The sequence below is a fragment of the Procambarus clarkii genome, chromosome 11 (assembly GCF_040958095.1).
Source record: "Procambarus clarkii isolate CNS0578487 chromosome 11, FALCON_Pclarkii_2.0, whole genome shotgun sequence".
Lineage (NCBI taxonomy): Eukaryota > Metazoa > Arthropoda > Malacostraca > Decapoda > Cambaridae > Procambarus > Procambarus clarkii.
This window is the reverse complement of record NC_091160.1, coordinates 18,980,755-18,999,205: the sequence shown is the minus strand read 5'-3', so window position 1 is coordinate 18,999,205 and position 18,451 is coordinate 18,980,755.

The window sequence follows — 18,451 nt, the reverse complement described above, 5'->3', positions numbered from 1 at the left end:
GGGTGTTGCCTCAACCTCAGCTTATATACCCCTGGCCCCACCCTGGGGTGTTGCCTCATCCTCAGCTTATATACCCCCGGCCCCACCCTGGGGTGTTGCCTCAACCTCAGCTTATATACCCCCGGCCCCACCCTGGGGTGTTGCCTCAACCTCAGCTTATATACCCCCGGCCCCACCCTGGGGTGTTGCCTCATCCTCAGCTTATATACCCCCGGCCCCACCCTGGGGTGTTGCCTCAACCTCAGCTTATATACCCCCGGCCCCACCCTGGGGTGTTGCCTCATCCTCAGCTTATATACCCCGGCCCCTCCCTGGGGTGTTGCCTCAACCTCAGCTTATGTACCCCCGGCCCCACCCTGGGGTGTTGCCTCAACCTCAGCTTATGTACCCCCGGCCCCACCCTGGGGTGTTGCCTCAACCTCAGCTTATATACCCCGGCCCCTCCCTGGGGTGTTGCCTCATCCTCAGCTTATATACCCCGGCCCCTCCCTGGGGTGTTGCCTCAACCTCAGCTCATATACCCCCGGCCCCACCCTGGGGTGTTGCCTCATCCTCAGCTTATATACCCCGGCCCCTCCCTGGGGTGTTGCCTCATCCTCAGCTTATATACCCCCGGCCCCTCCCTGGGGTGTTGCCTCATCCTCAGATTTATATATTTGTAGTGGAAGACACAACCGGCGGTGCCCGGGTCAATCCGGGTTGACTGGGGCACCGCAGAAGCTCCCGCAATATGGTGTGTTCTGTAACACAGTTTGACTGTTAACATTCCTGAGAAATATGTCTGTATTTATGAATATATATAAATATATATGTATGTATGTATATATACATATGTATATATATATATATATATATATATATATATATATATATATATATATATATTTATATATATATATATATATATATATATATATATATATATATATATATATATATATATATATATATATATAGATAGATAGATAGATAGATATAGACATATAACTATCTTCCACGGATTTCGTGGAGGTTGCCGCGGGACCTCAACCCCAACTCGTCCATGTTGATCCCCTGCCTAACATGAGTCATCATGCAGAATTGGTCGAAACTATCCCCAAGTGTCTACCTTTCAGCCATAGACAGACAGACAGACAAACCAATAGACATACATTCTTATAGATATATATTGAGCAGAAAACTTATTTGTGTTCAAAATAAATAAATATTTTTATATTCATAACACTGATGAGCGTCAATGTCCGTGTGGTCGAGACTGTAAGGTCCGTGTGGTCGAGACTATAAGGTCCGTGTGGTCGAGACTGTAAGGTCCGTGTGGTCGAGGCTGTAAGGTCCGTGTGGTCGAGACTGTAAGGTCCGTGTGGTCGAGACTATAAGGTCCGTGTGGTCGAGACTGTAAGGTCCGTGTGGTCGAGACTGTAAGGTCCGTGTGGTCGAGACTGTAAGGTCCGTGTGGTCGAGACTGTAAGGTCCGTGTGGTCGAGACTATAAGGTCCGTGTGGTCGAGAGGAGCAGGCTCGCCCCGCGCCTAGTGAGCGACTTGATCTGGCCTTGAGCAGCCAGCAGTATTATGACGACCTGGTAACAAACCACCTGACGGGTCGTGTTCCAGGGAACGCAAGCGGGGGTGAGGTTCCGGACGACCTGTGCGAGGACAAGCTCTCAGTCTGCTAGCAACTCACCAGTCGTCTTCTCCTGTCCCCATCTGTTCTCGCCTATTTGTACTCACCTATTCGTGCTTGCGGGGGTTAAGCTTTTGCTCTTTGGTCCCGCCTCTCAACTTTAATCAACTGGTGTACAGATTCCTGAGCCTACTGGGCTCTGTTATATCTACATATGAAACTGTGTATGGAGTCAGCCTCCACCACATCACAGCCTAATGCATTCCATCTGTTAACTTCTCCGACACCAAAAAAGTTCTTTCTAACGTCTCTGTGGCTCATGTGGGTACTCAGTTTCCACCTGTGTCCCCTTGTTCGTGTTCCACCAGTGTTGAATAGTTTATCCTGTCTACCCGGTCGATTCCCTTGAGGATTTTGTATGTAGTGATCATGTCTCCCCTTACTCCTACTCCTACTTACTACTTACTCCCCCTCTGTCTTCCAGTGTCGTAAAGTGCATTTTTCGCAGCCTTTCCTCGTAACTCATACCTCTTAGTTCTGGGACTAGCCTAGTGGCATACCTTTGGACTTTTTCCAGCTTCGTCTTGTGCTTGACAAGGTACGGGCTCCATGGTGGGGCTGCATACTCCAGGACTGGTCTTATATATGTGGTATACAAGATTCTGAATGATTCCTTATACAGGTTCCTGAAGGCTGTTCTGATGTTAGCCAGTCTCGCATATGTCGCAGACTTTATTTTTTTTATGTGGGCTTCAAGAGACAGGTTTGGTGTGATATCAACTCTTAGATCTTTCTCTCTGTCCGTTTCATTAAGTACTTCATCTCCTATTCTGTATCCTGTGTCTGGCCTCCTGTTTCCACCGCCTAGTTTCATTACTTTGCATTTACTCGGGTTGAACTTTAACAGCCATTTGTTGGACCATTCACTCAGTCTGTCTAGGTCATCTTGTAGCCTCCTACTATCATCCTCTGTATCTGTGTAAACAAACTATTACAGAGACGACCTCGGCACTACCACATCAACCTAAGGCTGCTTTTTTCTAATAAATACAGTACTAAAGTGTCCAGTTTATGTACTATCTCGTACAGAATCTCAATCACTAAGGTATTGCTTCAAATAAAACCTGAAATACGTTAGGTGTTACACCTGTGTGTTGAGGACAGAGGGAACACTGTGGTAATGTCACACAACACTAAGCTAAACGTTCCTTTCATAACCAGTTGAAAAAAATTGAGGAAAATTTTAAATTGCTTCTCTGAAATTCTAGGTGTAAATTTTATGTTTAAAATCTTTTTAAATTTTGAAAAAGTTCAAGAGACACATTCGTTGTGTCGGTAAACAAGAAAACTTGTTGGCTTGTGATCTCGTAAAACGAAAAACTTTCCAGCTTGTGAGCTCTGAAAACAAAGAAACTTCTTATCGTGTGACGTCGGGAAACAAACAAACTTCGCAGCTTGTGTCCACGGGAAACTAATAATTAGGAAAGATTACAGCTTTTGTTATGAAAGCTGTAACATTACAAACATTAAGAATAAAAGAACAGATAAATATTTTGAAAAACAAAATGAGAAAGTCAGAAGAAAGGCTGGAGGCGGAGCGAGCGAGGAGGGACCACAGGTGCGATGAACAATGTTTATTAACAGAACTGTTCCAGAAATCCCCCGGCCCGGTAAACTCCACGTCCTGTAAACATTATTGTTGTTCAGGCGCACCTGTCAGGTGGACGGGTGATTAACGACTTCTCTCATGCTTGGATGCTCTTTGTCGATGAGTATTGTTTGTCTTGTGGAGTCGTGTCACCATATCATTTGTTTGTGTTGCGCTTAGATCTGAGCGTTGTCTGCGTCCCTGTGTTATGTGTCACTGTATCCGTATGTTTATTGTGTTTAGCTGTGATCGTTGGTTGTGTTGTGGAGTAGTCGGCCTCCCATACTATATCTTGTATCTATCTGGGCCAAATCTGGCGATTCCTTCATCAGATCAACAGTACAATGAGCAAGCAGGTCCCTGGCACTAGAGATCTTCCAAAGGAGACGAGGGTGAAGGAGCTCGGTCACAACTCACTGGACACTCACATGAGAATATATTTATATATATATTAGTATGTTCTGATAGCAGTCTTTCTTGTAGGTATATCACGGGGGAACAGAACTGGTTGGGCGCGTTGGCTGTGACCTATTTACCTGGCGGTAAACAGGTACCAGGAGTTTACCTGACAATAAACATATACACAGGAGTTTACCTGGCAGTAAACTTGTATACAGGAGTTTACCTGGAAATAAACATATACTCAGGAGTTTACCTGACAGTAAACTTGTATACATGAATTTACCTGGCAGTAAACATGTACCCAGGAGTTTACCTGGCAATAAACATGTACCCAAGAGTTTACCTGGCAATAAACATGTACCCAGGAGTTTACCTGTCAATAAACGTGTACCCAGGAGTTTACCTGACAGTAAACATGTACCCAGGAGTTTACCTGTCAATAAACGTGTACCCAGGAGTTTACCTGGCAGTAAACATGTACCCAAGAGTTTACCTGGCAATAAACATGTACCTGGGAGTTCACCTGGCAGTTAACAGGTACCCAAGAGTTTACCTGGCAGTAAACAGGTACCTGGGAGTTCACCTGGCAGTTAACAGGTACCCAAGAGTTTACCTGGCAGTAAACAGGTACCAGGGAGTTCATCTGGCAGTTAACTGGTACCTGGGAGTTCACCTGGCAGTAAACTGGTACCTGGGAGTTAACCTGGCAGTAAACAGGTACCCAAGAGTTTACCCTGGCAGTAAACAGGTACCTGGGAGTTCACCTGGCAGTAAACAGGTACCTGGGAGTTCACCTGGCAGTAAACAGGTACCCAAGAGTTTACCTGGCAGTAAACAGGTACCCAAGAGTTCACCTGGCAGTAAACAGGTACCCAAGAGTTCACCTGGCAGTAAACAGGTACCCAAGAGTTCACCTGGCAGTAAACAGGTACCCAAGAGCTCACCTGACAGTAAACAGGTACCCAAGAGTTCACCTGGCAGTAAACAGGTACCAAGAGTTTACCTGGCAGTAAACAGGTACCTGGGAGTTCACCTGGCAGTAAACAGGTACCCAAGAGTTTACCTGGCAGTAAACAGGTACCTGGGAGTTCACCTGGCAGTAAACAGGTACCCAAGAGTTCACCTGGCAGTAAACAGGTACCCAAGAGTTCACCTGGCAGTAAACAGGTACCCAAGAGTTCACCTGGCAGTAAACAGGTACCCAAGAGTTCACCTGGCAGTAAACAGGTACCCAAGAGTTCACCTGGCAGTAAACAGGTACCCAAGAGTTCACCTGGCAGTAAACAGGTACCCAGGGGTTCACCTGGCAGTAAACAGGTACCCAAGAGTTCACCTGACAGTAAACAGGTACCCAAGAGTTCACCTGGCAGTAAACAGGTACCCAAGAGTTCACCTGACAGTAAACAGGTACCCAAGAGTTCACCTGACAGTAAACAGGTACCCAAGAGTTTACCTGGCAGTAAACAGGTACCCAAGAGTTCACCTGACAGTAAACAGGTACCTGGCAGTTCACCTGGCAGTTAACTGGTACCTGGCGGTTTACCTGGCAGTTAACTGGTACCAGGAGTTCACCTGGCAGTTAACAGGTACCCAGGGGTTCACCTGGCAGTTAACAGGTACCCAGGGGTTCACCTGGCAGTTAACAGGTACCCAGGGGTTCACCTGGCAGTTAACAGGTACCCAAGAGTTTACCTGGCAATAAACATGTACCTGGGAGTTCACCTGGCAGTTAACAGGTACCCAAGAGTTTACCTGGCAGTAAACAGGTACCTGGGAGTTCACCTGGCAGTTAACAGGTACCCAAGAGTTTACCTGGCAGTAAACAGGTACCAGGGAGTTCATCTGGCAGTTAACTGGTACCTGGGAGTTCACCTGGCAGTAAACTGGTACCTGGGAGTTCACCTGGCAGTAAACAGGTACCCAAGAGTTTACCCTGGCAGTAAACAGGTACCTGGGAGTTCACCTGGCAGTAAACAGGTACCTGGGAGTTCACCTGGCAGTAAACAGGTACCCAAGAGTTTACCTGGCAGTAAACAGGTACCTGGGAGTTCACCTGGCAGTAAACAGGTACCCAAGAGTTCACCTGGCAGTAAACAGGTACCCAAGAGTTCACCTGGCAGTAAACAGGTACCCAAGAGCTCACCTGACAGTAAACAGGTACCCAAGAGTTCACCTGGCAGTAAACAGGTACCAAGAGTTTACCTGGCAGTAAACAGGTACCTGGGAGTTCACCTGGCAGTAAACAGGTACCCAAGAGTTTACCTGGCAGTAAACAGGTACCTGGGAGTTCACCTGGCAGTAAACAGGTACCCAAGAGTTCACCTGGCAGTAAACAGGTACCCAAGAGTTCACCTGGCAGTAAACAGGTACCCAAGAGTTCACCTGGCAGTAAACAGGTACCCAAGAGTTCACCTGGCAGTAAACAGGTACCCAAGAGTTCACCTGGCAGTAAACAGGTACCCAAGAGTTCACCTGGCAGTAAACAGGTACCCAGGGGTTCACCTGGCAGTAAACAGGTACCCAAGAGTTCACCTGACAGTAAACAGGTACCCAAGAGTTCACCTGGCAGTAAACAGGTACCCAAGAGTTCACCTGACAGTAAACAGGTACCCAAGAGTTCACCTGACAGTAAACAGGTACCCAAGAGTTTACCTGGCAGTAAACAGGTACCCAAGAGTTCACCTGACAGTAAACAGGTACCTGGCAGTTCACCTGGCAGTTAACTGGTACCTGGCGGTTTACCTGGCAGTTAACTGGTACCAGGAGTTCACCTGGCAGTTAACAGGTACCCAGGGGTTCACCTGGCAGTTAACAGGTACCCAGGGGTTCACCTGGCAGTTAACAGGTACCCAGGGGTTCACCTGGCAGTTAACAGGTACCCAAGAGTTTACCTGGCAGTAAACAGGTACCCAGGGGTTCACCTGGCAGTAAACAGGTACCCAGGGGTTCACCTGGCAGTTAACAGGTACCCAGGGGTTCACCTGGCAGTAAACAGGTACCCAAGAGTTTACCTGGCAGTTAACAGGTACCCAGGGGTTCACCTGGCAGTAAACAGGTACCCAGGGGTTCACCTGGCAGTTAACTGGTACCAGGAGTTCACCTGGCAGTTAACAGGTACCCAGGGGTTCACCTGGCAGTTAACAGGTACCCAGGGGTTCACCTGGCAGTTAACAGGTACCCAGGGGTTCACCTGGCAGTTAACAGGTACCCAGGGGTTCACCTGGCAGTTAACAGGTACCCAGGGGTTCACCTGGCAGTTAACAGGTACCCAGGGGTTCACCTGGCAGTTAACAGGTACCCAGGGGTTCACCTGGCAGTTAACAGGTACCCAAGAGTTCACCTGGCAGTAAACAGGTACCCAAGAGTTCACCTGGCAGTAAACAGGTACCCAAGAGTTCACCTGGCAGTAAACAGGTACCCAAGAGTTCACCTGGCAGTAAACAGGTACCCAAGAGTTCACCTGGCAGTAAACAGGTACCCAGGGGTTCACCTGGCAGTAAACAGGTACCCAAGAGTTCACCTGGCAGTAAACAGGTACCCAAGAGTTCACCTGGCAGTAAACAGGTACCCAAGAGTTCACCTGGCAGTAAACAGGTACCCAAGAGTTCACCTGGCAGTAAACAGGTACCCAAGAGTTCACCTGGCAGTAAACAGGTACCCAAGAGTTCACCTGGCAGTAAACAGGTACCTGGGAGTTTGTCACCTTGTTGTGGGTTTATGCCCTCGGGAGGCTCGGGAATTGGACCCTAGGGAGGACCTTGGTATAAGCCTAACATGTATATATTCACTCTGGCTGCCTGTCCCCGAAAAAATTAATTATTATTATATATTTTTGAATGTGACAGAAAGGTTGTGATCAATGATTCTAGCGCGACTCCTCTCCAACGTTCAATTGTATTTGGCCTGAGTTTATGAGGTTCGATAACTCTTGTTAACATTATCAACGGCAGAGTTCCAGTAGTTACAAAGTGACTGAGTGATGATGAAAATGAAGCCACCCAGGAGGAGACGCAGGCATGAATGTGGTAGTTTTTTGGGAGTGAATGTGATCTTTGGTCGTGAAGTTACAAAGTTTCCTGCTGTCGAATATAAAGCCGAGGATGAGGTGAAGGTGAAGCAGCTCACATATAGGTCCATTGCATCTTACCAATCTCTTACGTTTCTATGATGGCTGGGGCAGTGTGTTTAATGTTCCTTCGTGTTCTCGGCGTGTGCTCTCTGCCGCTAGTTGCCTGTTGATAAGACGGTTTAGATAATGCCTCATCTGTTTTTTTCAAAGTAACTCTCGACTATTTTGGTGACGTGAGTCAGGATATCTCTGGTGATTTGATCCATGCTTCGAGTAGCTTCCTAAGTGTCACGTCAAGAAGAGTCTAGGAAGTCAAGGGGATTCTGGGATGTCAAGGAGATTCTGGGATGTCAGAGGGAATATAAGTTTGATCTTAATAAACTCTTTGTATCATCGTTCCAATCGTATCATCCACTGACACTCTGGTGAACAGCGACTCACTCCTGACGCTCTCACTCCTGACTCTCTCACTCCTGACGCTCTCACTCCTGACTCTCTCACTCCTGACACTCTCACTCCTGACACTCACACTCCTGACGCTCTCACTCCTGACTCTCTCACTCCTGACGCTCTCACTCCTGACTCTCTCACTCCTGACACTCTCACTCCTGACGCTCTCACTCCAGACGCTCTCACTCCTGACGCTCACACTCCTGACACTCACACTCCTGACGCTCTCACTCCTGACACTCTCACTCCTGACACTCACACTCCTGACGCTCTCACTCCTGACACTCACACTCCTGACGCTCACACTCCTGACGCTCACACTCCTGACGCTCTCACTCCTGACGCTCACACTCCTGACACTCACACTCCTGACGCTCACACTCCTGACACTCACACTCCTGACGCTCTCACTCCTGACACACTCACTCCTGACACTCACACTCCTGACGCTCACACTCCTGACGATCTCACTCCTGACGCTCACACTCCTGACGCTCTCACTCCTGACGCTCTCACACCTGACGCTCTCACTCCTGACACTCACACTCCTGACGCTCTCACTCCTGACACTCGCACTCCTGACGCTCACACTCCTGACGCTCACACTCCTGACACTCACACTCCTGACGCTCTCACTCCTGACACTCACACTCCTGACGCTCTCACTCCTGACACTCACACTCCTGACGCTCACACTCCTGACGCTCTCACTCCTGACACTCACACTCCTGACGCTCTCACTCCTGACACTCTCACTCCTGACGCTCTTACTCCTGACGCTCTCACTCCTGACGCTCTCACTCCTGACGCTCACACTTCTAACGCTCTCACTCCTGACGCTCACACTCCTGACGCTCTCACTCTTGACGCTCTCACTCCTGACACTCTCACTCCTGACGCTCTCACTCCTGACGCTCTCACTCCTGACGCTCACACTCCTGACACTCACACTCCTGACGCTCACACTCCTGACGCTCTCACTCCTGACGCTCACACTCCTGACGCTCTCACTCCTGACACTCACACTCCTGACGCTCACACTCCTGACGCTCTCACTCCTGACACTCTCACTCCTGACACTCACACTCCTGACGCTCTCACTACTGACACTCTCACTCCTGACGCTCTTACTCCTGACGCTCTCACTCCTGACGCTCTCACTCCTGACGCTCACACTCCTGACGCTCTCACTCCTGACACTCTCACTCCTGACGCACTCACTCCTGACGCTCACACTCCTGACACTCACACTCCTGACGCTCACACTCCTGACACTCACACTCCTGACGCTCTCACTCCTGACACTCTCACTCCTGACGCTCTCACTCCTGACACTCACACTCCTGACGCTCTCACTCCTGACACTCACACTCCTGACGCTCTCACTCCTGACACTCACACTCCTGACGCTCTCACTCCTGACACTCACACTCCTGACGCTCTCACTCCTGACGCTCACACTCCTGACGCTCTCACTCCTGACGCTCACACTCCTGACACTCACACTCCTGACGCTCACACTCCTGACACTCACACTCCTGACGCTCACACTCCTGACACTCACACTCCTGACGCTCTCACTCCTGACACTCTCACTCCTGACGCTTTCACTCACGACGCTCTCACTCCTGACGCTCTCACTCCTGACACTCACACTCCTGACGCTCTCACTCCTGACGCTCTCACTCCTGACGCTCTCACTCTTGACGCTCTCACTCCTGACACTCACACTCCTGACGCTCTCACTCCTGACGCTCTTACTCCTGGCTCTCTCACTCCTGACGCTCACACTCCTGACGCTCTCACTCCTGACGCTCTCACTCCTGACGCTCTCATTCCTGACGCTCACACTCCTGACGCTCACACTCCTGACACTCACAATCCTGACGCTCACACTCCTGACGCTCTCACTCCTGACGCTCACACTCCTGACGCTCACACTCCTGACACTCACACTCCTGACGCTCACACTCCTGACACTCACACTCCTGACGCTCTCACTCCTGACGCTCACACTCCTGACACTCACACTCCTGACGCTCACACTCCTGACGCTCACACTCCTGACACTCACACTCCTGACACTCACACTCCTGACGCTCTCACTCCTGACGCTCTCACTCCTGACGCTCACACTCCTGACACTCACACTCCTGACGGTCACACTCCTGACGCTCACACTCCTGACGCTCTCACTCCTGACGCTCTCACTCCTGACGCTCTTACTCCTGACGCTCTCACTCCTGACGCTCGCACTCCTGACGCTCTCACTCCTGACGCTCTCACTCCTGACGCTCTCACTCCTGACGCTCACACTCCTGACACTCACACTCCTGACGCTCACACTCCTGACACTCACACTCCTGACGCTCTCACTCCTGACGCTCTCACTCCTGACACTCACACTCCTGACGCTCTCACTCCTGACGCTCTTACTCCTGACGCTCTCACTCCTGACGCTCACACTCCTGACGCTCTCACTCCTGACGCTCTCACTCCTGACACTCACACTCCTGACGCTCTCACTCCTGACGCTCTTACTCCTGACGCTCTCACTCCTGACGCTCACACTCCTGACACTCACACTCCTGACGCTCACACTCCTGACGCTCACACTCCTGACGCTCACACTCCTGACGCTCACACTCCTGACACTCACACTCCTGACACTCACACTCCTGACGCTCACACTCCTGACGCTCACACTCCTGACGCTCACACTCCTGACACTCACACTCCTGACGCTCACACTCCTGACGCTCACACTCCTGACGCTCTCACTCCTGACGCTCACACTCCTGACACTCACACTCCTGACGCTCACACTCCTGACACTCACACTCCTGACGCTCTCACTCCTGACACTCTCACTCCTGACACTCACACTCCTGACGCCCTCACTCCTGACACTCACACTCCTGACGCTCACACTCCTGACGCTCACACTCCTGACGCTCTCACTCCTGGCGCTCACACTCCTGACACTCACACTCCTGACGCTCACACTCCTGACACTCACACTCCTGACGCTCTCACTCCTGACACACTCACTCCTGACACTCACACTCCTGACGCTCACACTCCTGACGCTCTCACTCCTGACGCTCACACTCCTGACGCTCTCACTCCTGACGCTCTCACTCCTGACGCTCTCACTCCTGACACTCACACTCCTGACGCTCTCACTCCTGACACTCGCACTCCTGACGCTCACACTCCTGACGCTCACACTCCTGACACTCACACTCCTGACGCTCTCACTCCTGACACTCACACTCCTGACGCTCTCACTCCTGACACTCACACTCCTGACGCTCAAACTCCTGACGCTCTCACTCCTGACACTCACACTCCTGACGCTCTCACTCCTGACACTCTCACTCCTGACGCTCTTACTCCTGACGCTCTCACTCCTGACGCTCTCACTCCTGACGCTCACACTTCTAACGCTCTCACTCCTGACGCTCACACTCCTGACGCTCTCACTCTTGACGCTCTCACTCCTCACACTCTCACTCCTGACGCTCTCACTCCTGACGCTCTCACTCCTGACGCTCACACTCCTGACACTCACACTCCTGACGCTCACACTCCTGACGCTCTCACTCCTGACGCTCACACTCCTGACGCTCTCACTCCTGACACTCACACTCCTGACGCTCACACTCCTGACGCTCTCACTCCTGACACTCTCACTCCTGACACACACACTCCTGACGCTCACACTCCTGACGCTCTCACTACTGACACTCTCACTCCTGACGCTCTTACTCCTGACGCTCTCACTCCTGACGCTCTCACTCCTGACGCTCACACTCCTGACGCTCTCACTCCTGACACTCTCACTCCTGACGCACTCACTCCTGACACTCACACTCCTGACGCTCACACTCCTGACACTCACACTCCTGACGCTCTCACTCCTGACACTCTCACTCCTGACGCTCTCACTCCTGACACTCACACTCCTGACGCTCTCACTCCTGACACTCACACTCCTGACGCTCTCACTCCTGACACTCACACTCCTGACGCTCTCACTCCTGACACTCACACTCCTGACGCTCACACTCCTGACGCTCACACTCCTGACGCTCTCACTCCTGACGCTCACACTCCTGACACTCACACTCCTGACGCTCACACTCCTGACACTCACACTCCTGACGCTCACACTCCTGACACTCACACTCCTGACGCTCTCACTCCTGACACTCTCACTCCTGACGCTTTCACTCCTGACGCTCTCACTCCTGACGCTCTCACTCCTGACACTCACACTCCTAACGCTCTCACTCCTGACGCTCTTACTCCTGACTCTCTCACTCCTGACGCTCACACTCCTGACGCTCTTACTCCTGACGCTCTCACTCCTGACGCTCTCACTCCTGACGCTCACACTCCTGACACTCACACTCCTGACGCTCACACTCCTGACACTCACACTCCTGACGCTCTCACTCCTGACGCTCACACTCCTGACACTCACACTCCTGACGCTCACACTCCTGACGCTCACACTCCTGACACTCACACTCCTGACACTCACACTCCTGACGCTCTCACTCCTGACGCTCTCACTCCTGACGCTCACACTCCTGACACTCACACTCCTGACGCTCACACTCCTGACGCGCACACTCCTGACGCTCTCACTCCTGACGCTCTCACTCCTGACGCTCTTACTCCTGACGCGCTCACTCCTGACGCTCGCACTCCTGACGCTCTCACTCCTGACGCTCTCACTCCTGACGCTCTCACTCCTGACGCTCACACTCCTGACACTCACACTCCTGACGCTCACACTCCTGACACTCACACTCCTGACGCTCTCACTCCTGACGCTCTCACTCCTGACACTCACACTCCTGACGCTCTCACTCCTGACGCTCTTACTCCTGACGCTCTCACTCCTGACGCTCTCACTCCTGACGCTCTCACTCCTGACACTCACACTCCTGACGCTCTCACTCCTGACGCTCTTACTCCTGACGCTCTCACTCCTGACGCTCACACTCCTGACACTCACACTCCTGACGCTCACACTCCTGACGCTCACACTCCTGACGCTCACACTCCTGACGCTCACACTCCTGACACTCACACTCCTGACACTCACACTCCTGACGCTCACACTCCTGACACTCACACTCCTGACGCTCTCACTCCTGACACTCACACTCCTGACGCTCTCACTCCTGACACTCACACTCCTGACGCTCACACTCCTGACGCTCACACTCCTGACGCTCTCACTCCTGACGCTCACACTCCTGACACTCACACTCCTGACGCTCACACTCCTGACACTCACACTCCTGACGCTCACACTCCTGACACTCACACTCCTGACGCTCTCACTCCTGACACTCTCACTCCTGACGCTTTCACTCCTGACGCTCTCACTCCTGACGCTCTCACTCCTGACACTCACACTCCTAACGCTCTCACTCCTGACGCTCTTACTCCTGACTCTCTCACTCCTGACGCTCACACTCCTGACGCTCTTACTCCTGACGCTCTCACTCCTGACGCTCTCACTCCTGACGCTCACACTCCTGACACTCACACTCCTGACGCTCACACTCCTGACACTCACACTCCTGACGCTCTCACTCCTGACGCTCACACTCCTGACACTCACACTCCTGACGCTCACACTCCTGACGCTCACACTCCTGACACTCACACTCCTGACACTCACACTCCTGACGCTCTCACTCCTGACGCTCTCACTCCTGACGCTCACACTCCTGACACTCACACTCCTGACGCTCACACTCCTGACGCGCACACTCCTGACGCTCTCACTCCTGACGCTCTCACTCCTGACGCTCTTACTCCTGACGCGCTCACTCCTGACGCTCGCACTCCTGACGCTCTCACTCCTGACGCTCTCACTCCTGACGCTCTCACTCCTGACGCTCACACTCCTGACACTCACACTCCTGACGCTCACACTCCTGACACTCACACTCCTGACGCTCTCACTCCTGACGCTCTCACTCCTGACACTCACACTCCTGACGCTCTCACTCCTGACGCTCTTACTCCTGACGCTCTCACTCCTGACGCTCTCACTGCTGACGCTCTCACTCCTGACACTCACACTCCTGACGCTCTCACTCCTGACGCTCTTACTCCTGACGCTCTCACTCCTGACGCTCACACTCCTGACACTCACACTCCTGACGCTCACACTCCTGACGCTCACACTCCTGACGCTCACACTCCTGACGCTCACACTCCTGACACTCACACTCCTGACACTCACACTCCTGACGCTCACACTCCTGACGCTCACACTCCTGACGCTCACACTCCTGACACTCACACTCCTGACGCTCACACTCCTGACGCTCACACTCCTGACGCTCACACTCCTGACGCTCTCACTCCTGACGCTCACACTCCTGACACTCACACTCCTGACGCTCACACTCCTGACACTCACACTCCTGACGCTCACACTCCTGACACTCACACTCCTGACGCTCACACTCCTGACGCTCACACTCCTGACGCTCTCACTCCTGACGCTCTCACTCCTGACGCTCTCACTCCTGACGCTCACACTCCTGACACTCACACTCCTGACGCTCACACTCCTGACGCTCACACTCCTGACGCTCACACTCCTGACACTCACACTCCTGACACTCACACTCCTGACGCTCACACTCCTGACGCTCACACTCCTGACGCTCACACTCCTGACGCTCACACTCCTGATACTCACATTCCTGACGCTCACACTCCTGACGCTCTCACTCCTGACGCTCACACTCCTGACGCTCTCACTCCTGACGCTCTCACTCCTGACGCTCACACTCCTGACCCTCACACTCCTGACGCTCTCACTCCTGACGCTCACACTCCTGACGCTCTCACTTCTGACGCTCTCACTCCTGACACTCACACTCCTGACGCTCACACTCCTGACACACACTCCTGACGCTCTCACTCCTGACGCTCACACTCCTGACACTCACACTCCTGACGCTCACACTCCTGACGCTCTCACTCCTGACGCTCTCACTCCTGACGCTCTCACTCCTGACGCTCACACTCCTGACGCTCACACTCCTGACACTCACACTCCTGACGCTCTCACTCCTGACGCTCACACCCCTGACGCTCTCACTCTTGACACTCACACTCCTGACACTCACACTCCTGACGCTCTGACTCCTGACGCTCTCACTCCTGACACTCTCACTCCTGACACTCACACTCCTGACACTCACACTCCTGACGCTCTCACTCCTGACGCTCTCACTCCTGACGCTCACACTCCTGACGCTCTCACTCCTGACACTCTCACTCCTGACACTCACACTCCTGAGTCTCACACTCCTGACGCTCTCACTCCTGACGCTCTCACTCCTGACACTCACACTCCTGACGCTCTCACTGCTGACACTCACACTCCTGACGCTCTCACTCCTGACGCTCTCACTCCTGACGCTCACACTCCTGACACTCACACTCCTGACGCTCACACTCCTGACACTCACACTCCTGACGCTCTCACTCCTGACGCTCACACTCCTGACACTCACACTCCTGACGCTCACACTCCTGACGCTCACACTCCTGACACTCACACTCCTGACACTCACACTCCTGACGCTCTCACTCCTGACGCTCTCACTCCTGACGCTCACACTCCTGACACTCACACTCCTGACGCTCACACTCCTGACGCGCACACTCCTGACGCTCTCACTCCTGACGCTCTCACTCCTGACGCTCTTACTCCTGACGCGCTCACTCCTGACGCTCGCACTCCTGACGCTCTCACTCCTGACGCTCTCACTCCTGACGCTCTCACTCCTGACGCTCAAACTCCTGACACTCACACTTCTGACGCTCACACTCCTGACACTCACACTCCTGACGCTCTCACTCCTGACGCTCTCACTCCTGACACTCACACTCCTGACGCTCTCACTCCTGACGCTCTTACTCCTGACGCTCTCACTCCTGACGCTCTCACTCCTGACGCTCTCACTCCTGACACTCACACTCCTGACGCTCTCACTCCTGACGCTCTTACTCCTGACGCTCTCACTCCTGACGCTCACACTCCTGACACTCACACTCCTGACGCTCACACTCCTGACGCTCACACTCCTGACGCTCACACTCCTGACGCTCACACTCCTGACACTCACACTCCTGACACTCACACTCCTGACGCTCACACTCCTGACGCTCACACTCCTGACGCTCACACTCCTGACACTCACACTCCTGACGCTCACACTCCTGACGCTCACACTCCTGACGCTCACACTCCTGACGCTCTCACTCCTGACGCTCACACTCCTGACACTCACACTCCTGACGCTCACACTCCTGACACTCACACTCCTGACGCTCACACTCCTGACACTCACACTCCTGACGCTCACACTCCTGACGCTCACACTCCTGACGCTCTCACTCCTGACGCTCTCACTCCTGACGCTCTCACTCCTGACGCTCACACTCCTGACACTCACACTCCTGACGCTCACACTCCTGACGCTCACACTCCTGACGCTCACACTCCTGACACTCACACTCCTGACACTCACACTCCTGACGCTCACACTCCTGACGCTCACACTCCTGACGCTCACACTCCTGACGCTCACACTCCTGATACTCACATTCCTGACGCTCACACTCCTGACGCTCTCACTCCTGACGCTCACACTCCTGACGCTCTCACTCCTGACGCTCTCACTCCTGACGCTCACACTCCTGACCCTCACACTCCTGACGCTCTCACTCCTGACGCTCACACTCCTGACGCTCTCACTTCTGACGCTCTCACTCCTGACACTCACACTCCTGACGCTCACACTCCTGACACACACTCCTGACGCTCTCACTCCTGACGCTCACACTCCTGACACTCACACTCCTGACGCTCACACTCCTGACGCTCTCACTCCTGACGCTCTCACTGCTGACGCTCTCACTCCTGACGCTCACACTCCTGACGCTCACACTCCTGACACTCACACTCCTGACGCTCTCACTCCTGACGCTCACACCCCTGACGCTCTCACTCTTGACACTCACACTCCTGACACTCACACTCCTGACGCTCTGACTCCTGACGCTCTCACTCCTGACACTCTCACTCCTGACACTCACACTCCTGACACTCACACTCCTGACGCTCTCACTCCTGACGCTCTCACTCCTGACGCTCACACTCCTGACGCTCTCACTCCTGACACTCTCACTCCTGACACTCACACTCCTGAGTCTCACACTCCTGACGCTCTCACTCCTGACGCTCTCACTCCTGACACTCACACTCCTGACGCTCTCACTGCTGACACTCACACTCCTGACGCTCACACTCCTGACGCTCACACCCCTGACGCTCACACTCCTGACGCTCTCACTCCTGACACTCTCACTCCTGACGCTCTCACTCCTGACGCTCACACTCCTGATGCTCTCACTCCTGAACTCTCACTCCTGACACTCACACTCCTGACACTCACACTCCTGACGCTCTCACTCCTGATGCTCTCACTCCTGACGCTCACACTCCTGACGCTCTCACTCCTGACGCTCTCACTCCTGACACTCACACTCCTGACGCTCTCACTCCTGACACTCACACTCCTGACGCTCACACTCCTGACGCTCACACTCCTGACGCTCTCACTCCTGACGCTCTCACTCCTGACACTCTCACTCCTGACACTCACACTCCTGACGCTCACACTCCTGACGCTCTCACTCCTGACGCTCTCACTCCTGACGCTCACACTCCTGACGCTCTCACTCCTGACGCTCACACTCCTGACGCTCACACTCCTGACGCTCTCACTCCTGACGCTCACACTCCTGACGCTCACACTCCTGACTCTCTCACTCCTGACACTCACACTCCTGACGCTCTCACTCCTGACGCTCTCACTCCTGACGCTCACACTCCTGACGCTCACACTCCTGACGCTCTCACTCCTGACACTCTCACTCCTGACACTCCACTCCTGACGCTCTCACTCCTGACACTCACACTCCTGACGCTCACACTCCTGACGCTCACACTCCTGACGCTCTCACTCCTGACGCTCACACTCCTGACACTCACACTCCTGACGCTCACACTCCTGACACTCACACTCCTGACGCTCTCACTCCTGACACACTCACTCCTGACACTCACACTCCTGACGCTCACACTCCTGACGCTCTCACTCCTGACGCTCACCTCCACTCCTGACGCTCTCACTCCTGACGCTC